The following is a 13789-nucleotide window of genomic DNA, read 5'->3' as shown; positions in this document are numbered from 1 at the left end:
ACAGTCAGAGGTAGTAATGCTTCAGAAAACCAGTGGCTGGAAACTGCAGAAGGAGAGAGTGCTGTTCTGCTCAAGTCCTACTTGTGGGCTTCCCACGGGGGCATCTGGTTGGCCACTGTGAGAACAGGGTGCTGGACTAGATGGGCCACTGTCCTCATCCAACAGGGCTCTTTTTACATTATTAAGTGCTGAAAACTGTCTAAATTCTTACTGTTTTGTTGCGGAGGGGGCAGGTAGTCAGGGAACTTAGGGCTGAGCTGCACATTACCTTGGCAAATCTGTACTCAGAAAATTATTCCTTCTCCCTTAGAAGTGCTCTCTCTAAAACCCCCATTTTCACCCACCCAACTTGCTTCCATTCTTTGAGCTTAGCTGATGGGGAGCATAGGCCAGTGGGATAAAAATGGCACTGAAGAACCTTTTCCGGAGGCAACCAACAGCTGTGGGAAAGTTTTAACCACCCTCTTCCACCAGGTGATTATTCTCTGCATGTGTTTCCCCACTACAATACTTTCCTCACAAAGAAAAACACAAGGTTAAGAGCATTCGGATTTCCTTATGCTGCATCATTCCGCCATTTAAAAGAAATCATAAAGGGATATGGCTATGTTCTTCCTCCAGCACCTGAGGCATTATGCCTCCAAATGCCAGTTGTTGGGGATACTGCTGTTGCACTCTTGCCCTGCTTGCAGGCTTTCAATAGGCATTTGATCGGGCACTTTGAGGACAGAATGCTGGACCAGATGGGCCTTTCCTCTAATACAGCAGGGCTTTTCTTATATTCTTCTAGATACCATTCAGCATCAACAAAAGTAGCCACTCATTCATTACCACTTAGAGGTGCCACATAATGTACTTAACCTTTGCTTGGTTAGGTACTCATTCTAAATTACAACAGTTGGGAGAAAGAAGGAACAGATTTCCAGGAAGATTGGCAATCAGTACTTAAATGTTAGAGAGTAGGGACAGCAGAAGTGGCTGGCTGGTTTTTTTAATGTGTTTTCAAAATCTTGGCATTTATTTGAAGGGTCTTCACAATGGAAACTAATTGTTCAGCGGGACTTGGGGTGCCTTCCCCCCTTTATTTCCTAGTATCCTTTAGGCTGTGGTCTCCTATATCATTGTAGGCAATGGTGAAAAACCATTTCAGTCTGAGGGTTGTATTGTCTCATGGGCAACTTTCTGGAAACAGCATGCTAGTGGTGGACAGCAGCAGAGACAAAGTAGGTAGGGCAATGTTTGTGACATCTATCTTTGTGCAGTGGGCTACATTCCAGTCATACAAATGTTTGATAACAAGGGAAGGAGAGGACCCACTTGCACACTTTTCCGTGCAGGCAAACAAGAAACATTTAAGCCAGACAAGGCTCTCAAGGATGGCGAGGAGGAAGTGAGAAGGTGCCAGAGAAAGGGGGCATGACCTTAGGAGTAGCTTAATGGCTGGACAAGGAAGTGTGGAGGGCAGCATTTGGTTCTCAGACCTGAGGTGTGTGTCTCTTCCCCCCTCTCCATTTTAAGCAAGATGGAGCATCCTTTGAGAAAGAATGAATTTTATTGAAATATGGGACCTTAAAAGAATTATTCTCCTCTGACAGTGAGAGAGCTTATATCATCCGTGTTTCTTTTAAGGAAGATGCAGTTATGCAATGTGAATGGCCAAAGGTAATTTCAAGATGGCTAGAATATGATCTTAAGAGAGAATGTAGCTCATTTCTAGGTCCTCCTGAAAGGAGACCTTTCTTCTGTAGGTATGCTGTTAATGATATTGTGGGAGCTAATACAACAAATAACTGACAGGTGCAAAACTACTTCTAAATTTCAGGTGCTTAGATGGTTGAATGTGGTGCTTTTTACGGCAAGTGAAGCTAAGGATGTGACTCAGGGATGCATCTGCACTTTGGTACAGGCAGGCAAAGGATCCCCTCCCCACTGGATAGTTTAATATTTTCCCTTGAGAAATACATGCCTCTTCAGTGGGGGATGAGTGAATTGGCTGTTATTATCTCCCATATGTTGTATTCCCCCCCCCCACCAAATTGCTGTTGTTCCACCTGTTGTTCAAGTATAATTTGCATGTTTTCCAGCTACTTGCCAGAAGAGTCACTTGGGACCACAGTGTACAAATACAGGCATTTTCATTTGCCCCATTCATTCTTCCCTGGCATGGCTTTGTGGGACTCACCCTGCTCATCAGCTCCTGCTATCAGGAAACTGGGCATGTTGTTACTGCATGCCTCTCAGAGCAAGGGCTTCCCACCCCACAAACTTTGCTAGTGTCTGCATAAAAAAAAAGCTGACACATTACGTAGCGTAAAAGAAATGCCAGTAGCTAAGGGTTGGTTCAAATGTGAACATACTATTCATCAAAGCAGTTTGAGTGGCCCCAGGGACACAGACACATGGAAGAAGAAGTAAAGAGATCAGCTGGCCACTGGACCATAGCTCACTGGCAGAATACATGTTTTGCATGCAGACAGTCCAAAAATTGATCCCCAGCATCTTGTGGTAGGTCTGGTAAAGATTTCCTGCCTAAAACTTTGGAGAACCATTGCCAGTCAGTATAATCAACTCTCAACCTAGATGGATTTAACTTGCACAATTTCAACTTTATGCGCTTGGCAGCCAGCCAACTGAAATCACACAAACACACAAAAGGCAGAGAGCTTAAAAGCTCTTTCTGCGCTATCTGCCGTGCTTACCGTGCTCCAGAAAACTCTCTCATGGGCTCTGGAGGCCTTCGCAAGATCTCTGATGGGCCTCAAACATGTCATGCCAGCTCTGGAAGATAAGATTGCTCATACAGGGGTGGTTCCAAGGAGTTATTTTGACTATCTGCAATTTTGGCTTTACATTATACCCAAAGAACATAACCTCCATGCAAGATGTGATCCTACTCTATAGACAGGACTGAACTAGATGGACCAATGCTCCTGCTTGTTATTAGATTGCTTCCTATTGCTCCCTTTTACATGTGCTAAATCTTTGGATGTGCAGGGCCAAACATTGCTTCTTCCTCACATCTTGGTCCTGGAAACATTTGGGCTACTCCATGCAAAGCAGTTTCCTAGCATCTGAACTGTATGCCAATAATGGGTCTGACCCTACTTTTATCACAGCAACAGACACATAGGGCGACTGTTCTCATCTCCTTACCCTAGTTCTTGAAATTTCCTTTCCCCGAGTGACATTCTTAGTACCTTCATCCCTCGACCACAGCTAGACCCTTCCCAGAATAAAGAGCATTTGGGCTGCCTAGATGACAAGACCCTGCTCTCGGCCTCACTGATGTGGTCCAAAGGAAAGCAGAGCAGTACATTTGGCACCAGCTTAGCTGTAGGTGTTGCTGGAAGGTGGCATACAAGCCGCCATCCAACTGTCTTAGGGATTCTACTCCAGATTGGTATAGCTTTTTCTTCTCCTAGAGATATCCCACAGGGAAGCAAAGGTTTAGGACCAGAGTTTTTCTTCTCTCAGAAGGGCTAGCTTTCTAGGTGGATGAGCCCCATCTGCCCCTCACTTCCCTCCACAGCATGTGCAGGAACTGCCTTCTTGACCATTGGTCCCACTATTGGTCTCAGCTGCTCAATCCGCAAGAGCCTTTATTCAAGTGCATGGGAAGTCCCTAACACATCAAGGATTTGAGAACCATTGGCTCCCCTCACCTCATTTAGCCAGCCAGTCGAAGCCGTTTTCAGGGTGTGGCAGCTGTCATATGCTGACAGCTTTAGGAGTCATAGATGAGAGCTAGGAGCATCTGCCTTAAGGGGGGGGACATGAGAGGAGCAAAGGAGACATGAAACAGGAGAGAGAAGGAATGATAGCTTACATTTTCATTCTGCCTTTCCTTCAGATCACTTAAAGCAACTTAAATTTGTTAATCTAGTGATCCAATCAGGATCAGTGCACTGACATTCATTGAATTCAAATCAAGGTTTGATTTTGTCTCTCTTTAAATACCTTTACTGGATTCTTGTCTTCTCCTGGATCCTGCACACATTTCTTGTTGTGACCTTTAAAGCTCTCTCTGGCACTGCCGCCCCAAACTTGCTCTTAATATGCCAACATATTCCTGCCTTTGTTCATTCAGTTCTACCACCTTCACTGCTTGAAGGCCTCTGGCTCCCACAAAAGAGTCCTACCTCCCTTCTATTGTCTGGAACTAACTCTAAAATGTCTCTCTCCCTTTCTCTTTTTTCACTTTAAAATCCCTCTTCAAAATCAGCCTCTTCCATGAAGTAATTTAAAAAAAAATAAAAAAATTATTACTTTTCCAACAATTTAAACACTACAAAAAGAAGAACAATACAATACAATACAAAAACACTACATAACACTAACACATTTAAACTAACAAAACAAAACAAAACAATTTAAAACACATCAAATAGTTTCAGTGTCTTATCTTTCATTCACTTATTTCCACGACCTCCTCACACCTCCCTTTTTGTATTCCACTTCTGTTAATATTTTCAGCAATTCCTTTCCATCTTCCTCTGTTTTCTATCCTATAATTATCTTAGCACATTCTAACCTTATTTTTTCCTTTAATACTCTATTAATCTATTAATCTATTTATACTTAATTCCTTATAACATTTCTACTAAAGCCATATAACTTCATTCCAACATTTTTCTAGCATTCATTAATTTTACAGTATTTCCGTAAATAATCTTTAAACTTTTTCCAGTCTTCTTCCACCGACTCTTCTCCCTGGTCTCGGATTCTGCCAGTCATTTCCGCCAGTTCCATATAGTCCATCAACTTCATCTGCCATTCTTCCCGGGTGGGTAAATCTTGTGTCTTCCAATACTTCGCGATGAGTATTCTTGCTGCTGTTGTTGCATACATAAAAAATGTTCTATCTTTCTTTGGCACCAATTGGCCGACCATGCCCAGGAGAAAGGCCTCTGGTTTCTTCAGGAAGGTATATTTGAATACCTTTTTCATTTCGTTATAAATCACCTCCCAGAATGTCTTAATCCTTGGGCATGTCCACCAAAGGTGAAAGAATGTACCTTCAATCTCATTACATTTCCAACATTTATTATTGGGCAAATGGTAGATTTTTGCAAGCTTGACTGGTGTCATGTACCACCTATAAATCATTTTCATTAAGTTTTCTCTTAGGGCATTACATGCCGTAAATTTCATACCTGTGGTCCATAACTGTTCCCAGTCAGCCATCATTATGTTATGTCCAACATCTTGTGCCCATTTAATCATATCAGATTTCACCATTTCATCTTGAGTGTTCCATTTCAACAGCAAGTTATACATTCTTGACAAATTCTTAATTTTTGAATCTAACAATTCTGTTTCCAATTTTGATTTTTCCACCTGGAAGCCAATTTTTTTGTCCAAATTGTATGCCTCCATTATTTGATAATAATGGAGCCAATCTCGCACTTTATTTTTCAATTTTTCAAAACTCTGCAATTTTATTCTGTCTCCATCTTGTTCCAAAATTTCCCAATATTTCGGCCATTTGGCCTCCATATTGAGTTTTTTCTGTGCCTTCGCTTCCATTGGTGACAACCATCTTGGGGTTTTCTTTTCTAACAAATCCTTATATCTTATCCAAACATTAAACAATGCTTTTCTAACAATATGATTTTTAAAAGCTTTGTGTACTTTTACCTTATCATACCACAAATAAGCATGCCAGCCAAAAGCATTATTGAAACCATCTAGATCCAACACGTCAGTGTTTTCAAGAAGCAGCCATTCTCTCAGCCAGCAAAAAGCAGCTGATTCATAATACAATTTAAGGTCTGGCAGGGCAAATCCACCTCTTTCTTTAGCATCAGTTAATATCTTAAATTTTATTCGAGGCTTCTTGCCCTGCCAAACAAATCTGGAAATATCTTTCTGCCACTTCTTGAAACAATCCATCTTATCCAAAATTTGCAATGTTTGAAACAAAAACAACATCCTTGGCAGCACATTCATTTTTATCACAGCAATTCGGCCTAACAATGATAACTTCAAATTTATCCATATTTCTAAATCCCTTTTCACTTCAATCCAACATTTTTCATAATTATCCTTAAATAAATTCACATTTTTGGCTGTCATATTAACCCCTAAATATTTCACTTTCTTAACCAATGTTAGCCCTGTCTCCTCCTGAAACTTCTCTCTCTCTTTCACAGTTAAATTTTTCTCTAAAACCTTAGTTTTCATCTTGTTCAACTTAAAACCTGCTACCTGTCCAAATTCTTGAATCAGTTCCAATACCCTTTTAGTACTAGATTCTGGCTCCTGTAAAGTCAATACTAAGTCATCAGCAAATGCTTTCAGTTTGTACTGTTTAGCTCCCACTTGTATACCTTTAACCTCTTCTATGAAGCAATTGACACAATTCCTTGTAAACTAAGCCTAGACTTATGCAATTGTACTAATCACATAGCCTTGTTCTGTTGTCTCTCTCATGATTGATTTCTAGATTATACGACCTTTGCAACAGGTACTTGTTCTCTCATTCTTAGTGAAGCACCATTGCACATGTGCTCCCAAGAACACAGAATTTAGAGCTAGGAGCAAAGAACTGTAGTTGGAGGAAGAAGAGACAAGAAGGGAGATTATTATTTTTTATTAAAAAAATGCAGGAGGATTTAACATATTTCAAAGTGGAGGTGTAGGAGGGAAGGAGAAATAGAAGAGGGAGGGAGGGAGGGAGGGAGGGAAGAAAGTATGTTGTAGGGTTGATGACTCCCAGATCATGTCAACATTCTCTTGGTGAAGAGAGACTGCAGGATGTAAATTGCAGTTTGTGCAAGTGTGGCAACGAGAGAGCCAGGAAGCCCTTTTGAGATCAGGGTAGCACAGCTGTGCCCAAGAAGAATGCCAAACTTGCATGCAGGAAGAAAAAAGACTGGATAAATTGTCTCTCTTTCTCCATAAAAGCCAGAAAATTCTGCCACAAGAGCCAGAGGCCAAGATGGAGCTAGGCAGAATTCTCACCAAAGACAGAGAGCAAATTTTGCTCTGTCCACATTGCTGTCCTGCTTGTTTGAGTGAAACTACTCTCCTTTTTTCCATGGAAAACTTAAGGAAGGAGAAAGGGTGCGGGACTACTTTCCAATGGTGGTTTTGTTAAAATTCTCTGCAAAAGCCCAGATTATGGGCGGATAACCACCTTCCCTTTCCACCATGGACAATTGTGGGGAGGTAAGGGGGGGAGTTTTTTGCAGAAGGAAGCCACAGCAAAGTGCAGCTTATATCTCCTTCAAAAGCCCAATACAAGGGCGAACAGCTCTCTCTTCCACCAAGTTCTCTGCATATGCTAGAGAAGTTATGGAAGGAGACTACAAAATAATGGCCTGGTTAGTAAACCCAATGGTCTTACTAAAACTGAAACACCACATACATAGGGAATGCAGGCATATGACAGTTACCAATTTCATGCAAATGGTGATGGAGGGATTATAGTAGACAGGAACTGGGTGATGAATGTCTGGTATTAGGCTTGTTCCAGTCCTAAACAATAAAGAAACTTCTTCATGTTGTAACTTTTGTTCATCTTGTTATTCTTCAGATATTTTTAGTCCTCTTGCAGTCATGCTGATGATTACAGTGTCATTCCCAAGCCCCACCCAGAAAGTCAAAATTGCAGAATAGGCAAATTGAAGGGGATAACAAAATCTTTAGGTTTAGTTGTTCCTCTGTTGAAGCCCTCCAGGAGTTTTAAACTACAATTGTGTTGGCTGGGGCTTATTGGAGTTGTAATACAAAAACACCTGGAGGGTACCAGATTTAAGGTTCTCAGTTGTGTTATGAATCTCCACTGCAATACTCATACTTTAAAGCTGCCACTTTCAGGCAGGGTATGGTTCAAAATATTTTTCCATCCCTGATATGGCTTTAGGAAGGGATAGATAGATGGATGGATGTGCGTATAGTGAAACTCATAAGAGTAGATGTGATTACTGTATTTCTTTCAGTGTATTTGCTATGAACTGGATTCCTGTTGCATCAAGCTCAAGAGCTGTGTGTACCTGTAGAACTCTTCCAAAGCTGTCATCAGAAAGAAAAACAGTATCAGAACTGGCTTGCCCCATTGAGTGACTTCTGAGAATTAATTTCTCGTATGAAGTTTCATTATCTGGGCCTGTCAAATTTCCTTTTGATGTAGCTCATTGATGGTAGATGCTGGAAGTAATTAGGTGTTTTTTTAAATCTAGTTACATTTTCTGCATCCATTTATCGTGTGTTTGAAATCCTTGTGGATAAGAGATCAATGATCTCTTCTTACTGCTGTAGTGGTGGTTGGTCCATTTGAGTCTTTGATCCCACCTTTACTAGACTCAGCTTAACAAAATTATTTATTAGATCCAATGGGAGGTAATAGATGTCATTGTTACAGCTGCATTTGTGCTGGATGTCTCATTATCTGATGAGGTTTAGATTTGAAGCAGCCTCTAACTTCTAGAGGGGTGGGGGAACCTTTTAGGATGATCCACTCCCTGATAATTATGGATCTCACTGCTCTCCTGGTGTCTCCTGGAGATTTTCCTGACTAATATGATTAACTGCCCAATCAATGCCCTGGTTGATCTCTAGAATTTGGAAGTAACATAGGCTGTCAACATAATTGCAACCATACGTCCTCTCCTGTCTTGTAGAGTTGGACCATCTCCTTGGTTTTCTGAGGAGTGGGTTCAGTGAAATGAGAAGGATGATGACTAGAGCATAAGTGACGAAAGACTTGGGCCAAATCCGACCATACACAGGTAAGAGCCTATTCTGTGACTGTGTTGGTGGCAAAAAACAAATCTTAACAATATCCACTCCTTATGTAGATGCCATAGTTATAGCAGAATAGTTTCCATGACTCTAGGACTCTGCCTACTCTGTTTCCTATGGATGCTTTTCAGTTTGTACAATCTGATACATGGACAAGATTCTGGAAGAGTCGAGACCCACCATGTTTACTTTTGACCTGTCCCCATCTTGTCTTTTTAAATCTGCCAAGACAATGTTTGGAGTGTAGGTCACTGAGATGATAAATGCCTCATTAAGGGAGAGCAAAGTTCCAAACAACACTTAAGATGGTTGAAGTTAATTCCTTTCTACAAAAGCCATTGCTCGAAACATCCAATTTGAACAACTGTTGCCTTGTCTTGGATCACAATGTGTAGATCTGCCTTTTACCAATACCATCTGGTAGGCCAGCAGTGCCTTTCCTGGAAATGTTAGACCTAGGCTCAGTCATTGATACTCAAATCATGTTTTTAGGTTGGGTAACTGTAATTCATTATACATGGGATTGTCCTTGAAGATAGCCCAGAAACTTCAATTGGTGTAAAATATGGTCACCAGGGTACTGTCTAGGGCCAGGTCCTTTACCAGCCTGAATGTTTGCTAATTTATTTCCAGACTCAGAAAATGATCTGGGACCATGGCATCTTAGAAATTAGAATGGCATTCTACTTCAGCTATCAGATGTGGGTACAAAAGAGAGGTTTTTTTTCTGTTTTTGGCACCCGGGATGTGAAGTAGTCTCCCAAGAGAGTTATAACAAGTCCCTTGACTGCCCGCCATTTGGCAGGCTTTGGAAACAGTCTGGGACATTATCAGAACAAGACTTCATTTAGACTGCTTTTAGCCTACCACTGCTTTCAAATCTTTATTGTACTCAGTTGTTTTATGCTATTTGCATTATTTGTTATGCTGTTTTTATTGGCTTTTGCATTTTTTTAATTCCAGTATAGAAAGGTAGCTGTCAAGGGTTTGAGGATCAAGGGAATTTGGCCTCTCGATTCCTATATGCTGCCTGCCCCCAGGTCATAGTTCAAGCCTGATCCAGAGTCCAGGTCTGTGGCTGCCCATGTTGATGGCAGAAGTTACTCTCAGCTCCAGGGTAAACCAACCCTCAAAGGAAGTAAACTGTCCCCACTTGTTTGATTCACCCAGTTTGAGTCAGGAGATTCTCAAGTTGCATACCAGATGTCCCCAAGGAGCAAGAGCGAAAAGTACCACTCTCTGCTTCCTGAAGCCTCAGGCAAAGTCAGCCAAATGCATAGTAGCAGAATGTGACCAAAGTGATCCAAGACACTGGTTTTCGAACCAAAGCCTTACCTAAATAACCATGCCTAATGAACCTTGTTACGGAAGGGTTTAGGAAACACGCACACAAATAACAAAACCTTGCCTAAACTGGATACATGACAAACACTCTTTGTCCCCTCAAAGAGGTGTGGCTTAAGGTTTTAGTCAGAAAGTTCAGAACCAAGATAGGGGACAAAGGAGTAATGTTAAGGAAATGTCTCATGCCCTCTAGCATAGTAACCTGCTTCTCAGCTGGAACTTCCAAAACTCTTTGATGAACTCATGACAGCACAGTTGAAGAATGTTTGCCCCATTAACGGACTGGTCACTTTCGGCCTTGAGACGCTGGTACCAGATAGCACAGGTGCAATAATTTTGCAACTGCTAACAGTTTGCTAAAAGAGAGAAAACTGCTTTCTCATGATTCCAGATCTTACTTCAAAAGTCTAAGCTTCTTGCTCAACTGAAGTTTTAAGAACTGAGCCAAAGTTTGGGCACAGAATTGGTACAACATCTCAGTATCTTGACAGTAGCAGATGGGATTTTGTCCCTTCCTATACCGTTGCCAGTTTCCATGAGATGGTCTGCCTAGACACCTGGAACCCATTCTTAGTTAGGCTACCAATAAAGTGGTGGTTATCATCTCTGGACCCAGTTCTCAACTTAGTCGATCAGTTCCCAGTCCTATGCAATTCCTATCTTTTGTCTTGTTTTGAAAGCCTTCAAGACAAAAGATTCCACTGTGTCCCAAGGCACCGAATTCCAAAGTTGAAATGCTATTATATTTCAAAACGGTTATTCTCGCGTTTTGTGGCTTAAATCCATTGTTTCTTATCCTATGGGGGGAGCAGAGGGGGTGAATTCTTCTGCATTCTCCGAGAATATGATATGCGAAAATTGTGATTGAAATGTAGCGGTTTCTCCCGGTCGTTCTCCACAGAATCCAGAGCAACAGGTGTGTGTTCCAATCAATGTTTGATAAAATATTTCTATATTTTCCATGTGTGTCTGATAGAAAGTGGTGGTGAAAGCTTCACAGGAAAATGTATAAACATCTGGTGGTTTCACACATAGAGCCAAGCCATTGCACCTCGGTGCTACAGAAAGCCAAAAAAATGCCTCATGTTTCTAAGTCACAAACATTCTGTGGTTCTGGATACTTCTGATCTTCCCATTTCACATGGGGCCATTTCTGTTGTAGGTAGTGTTTGCTAATTGTCCTGCAGACATACAGTTTGCCCTTCTGTTTAGAAAGGGTCCATAAGTAAGAGATAAACTTCTTTCTGGCTCCCAGTCCACATGTCATTCCTTTTAAAAATGCTTTAAAATGTTCTAGCCTACTGTCTCTAGTGCATATGCTACCACTGCATAAATCATTCAAAAATATTTCCATGGAAGCCACCAGTATAACTTCAGAAAGGGTTCATAATCATAATCCATATTTGTGAGCAAGAGATGTTTATTTCTTCCATGCTCACCTTTAGCTATGCCTTCCATCTTGGTTTTTCACATGGCATTAGTGTTTATATACTGATTTCCAGAAGAATCCTCTATTACATCCCCTCTGTATTGTGTCAGCCTTCCATTTTGTGCATTGGTATAGCACTGTTATCCAACCCTGATTACAAATAATTGGGGCATATAATAAAGTCAATCCACAGTAACCTTGATCTGATCAGATTTTGAAACATGCTTATCCTTTCACTAAAACAGTTCTCAGGATTGCTAACAACTGCAATTAAACAGCACAGTAGTGATCCCTTCAGGAAATGCTAGGTGCTAATCTAAAAACCATTAAAAACTCTGGGAGTGCAAACAATTTAACCTGGCATCTAAAATATGCCAAATTTGGCACTAGGTGAAAGGGAGGATTCCATAGTTAAGATGCCACAACCAACAAATTCTGCCCCTGGTAGCTACCCTTCCCATCTCAGAAGGCACCCAGAACCCAGGCTTTCATTGTTATTTTAGTAAACAGGAAGGAACAAGTAGTCTTGGTCCCACAAGACTTAGAAAGATGAAAGGACTCACAGGTCATGTTTTGACATAATGCTAAACCATAACTTTAGTTCTTGGTCAGGGAATAGGAACCTACGACCCTCCAGGTGTTGCTCGACTCAAGCTCCCATCAGCCTCAACAAGCATGGTATTTGTAACCTCCTGGGAGGAAATGGATGTAGGTTTGTCAGGCAGGGAGTGTATGTGAAGATCTGCAACATCCATCTGCATCCCAAGTGGTTTCTTCTACTCCTCTTCAACCATCCAAGTGTCAGCTCTTGGACTCTTCTACCTTTCCAGGCAAGCTAAGGTATCCAAGCACAGTGGCATGTCTTTAGCACAATTGTATCCTTGGATGGGTTGGTATGATTATTTTTTCCTAGGGGCTGTGAATATATAATGGGGAAACAGTGGAGGTCCCATTGGTGATTAGCTCCTCCTGTGCAGTTCTGATTAGGTATCTAATAAACTGGATCATAAATCAGTTTTAAATTGAATCCTTCATCAGTCTTGGAAATAGTTAGTTTGCATAGTCACACCTGACTGTCCTGTTAAACCTGGTTGGTTAGCCTGCCTGTCTTTTGCCTCTCCGTGGCAAGTTTCCCAGAGATGATGTAGTTAACTTCAGAGCCAAGTGCAAATCTCCATTGCAAATGGTTGTTTCGCTAACTTTGGCTGTCCCAGCTTAGAAGTCTTAGGTTTGTGCAGAGAATAAAATGGCTGGCTTGCATGTATGAATTGTCATGAAATCATTTGCACTAGTCTTTGCTTATTCTTAAATGAATTTGTATTGGGAAGTTCATTGTAAGTTAGAGTTCTCAGGGGTTATGAACACAAATGCTACTTCCTTCTCCCATGACGATGTGAAAGTGAGAATAATATCGGTTTTGTATTGCATTCTGAAATATATTTGACTCTGCTAACTGGGTGGGCCTCCTTGAGCCTCAGTATTCCAGTGCACAAGTCTAAGCAGGCATGGGGAAGACTTTTGTTTGTGTGTAATTTTTATGAAAATACGGCTTTTGACGCCCAGCCAATTTATCAGTAATCTCAGTTTGACATAACTATTACTTCCACATGAAGACTACTCTAAAAAAGGGAATACAAATAGTTATATAATAGGGTTCAGTGTGACTTCCTTGAGACTGTGGGATCGACTTTTACACTTATCTTCTCTGAAGCAGCTGTAAAAAAATATTGCAAGTCTCTTGTGTCACCCCATTGAAGTCTTAGCATGTATCAGTTCTGTAGTTCTCTGTTTGGGGGCTTATGATTGCGTAAGCATTTAGATATTTCTCAAGCCACTTTGAATAAGTGAGATGCTTTGCCATGAAAAGGACTCAGAGGACACCTTTCAGAGCCTTTAATTATTAAGCTATCTATTTGATCCGTTGAACTTCACCAAGCTGGTTGGCCATTTGTTAAAATGGAGTTAGTCCTATTGCTTTTGGTAAGTCTCTGCTATAATATAAAATAGCTGCTTCACCTGGACATGGACAGTCACTTCAGCAGATGTATCGTATGTTGAGTATAGCAAGAACACTCCCATCACTTTTGAGAAGTGAGTGGGAGCAGATGTGCTCACATAGGAGACAGTAGGACTCAACTTCTGCCGACCTTTTATTGGCTTCAGTACGAGATGCTGATGGAGTCATTCGTATTCCATAGCATCCTAAGTGAAGGATATGTTTCTTTCTTCTCAGCTTCTCATTCAAGAGAGGCTAAGTGTGACTTTAAAAAA

General features: G+C 41.1%; 1 protein-coding gene across 1 annotated transcript in view; it reads left to right on the top strand.

The window, feature by feature from the left end:
* Positions 1-13789, top strand: part of AMMECR1 (AMMECR nuclear protein 1) — a 131824-nt gene that overhangs the window by 107934 nt on the left and 10101 nt on the right. The gene's annotated exons all lie outside the window — the stretch shown is intronic.

The sequence above is a fragment of the Podarcis erhardii genome (genome assembly GCF_964252035.2).
Source record: "Podarcis erhardii genome assembly, chromosome: Z".
Classification (NCBI taxonomy): Eukaryota; Metazoa; Chordata; class Lepidosauria; order Squamata; family Lacertidae; genus Podarcis; species Podarcis erhardii.
Note: the sequence above shows the minus strand (reverse complement) of the source record. Positions and strands in the feature narration are given on the sequence as shown.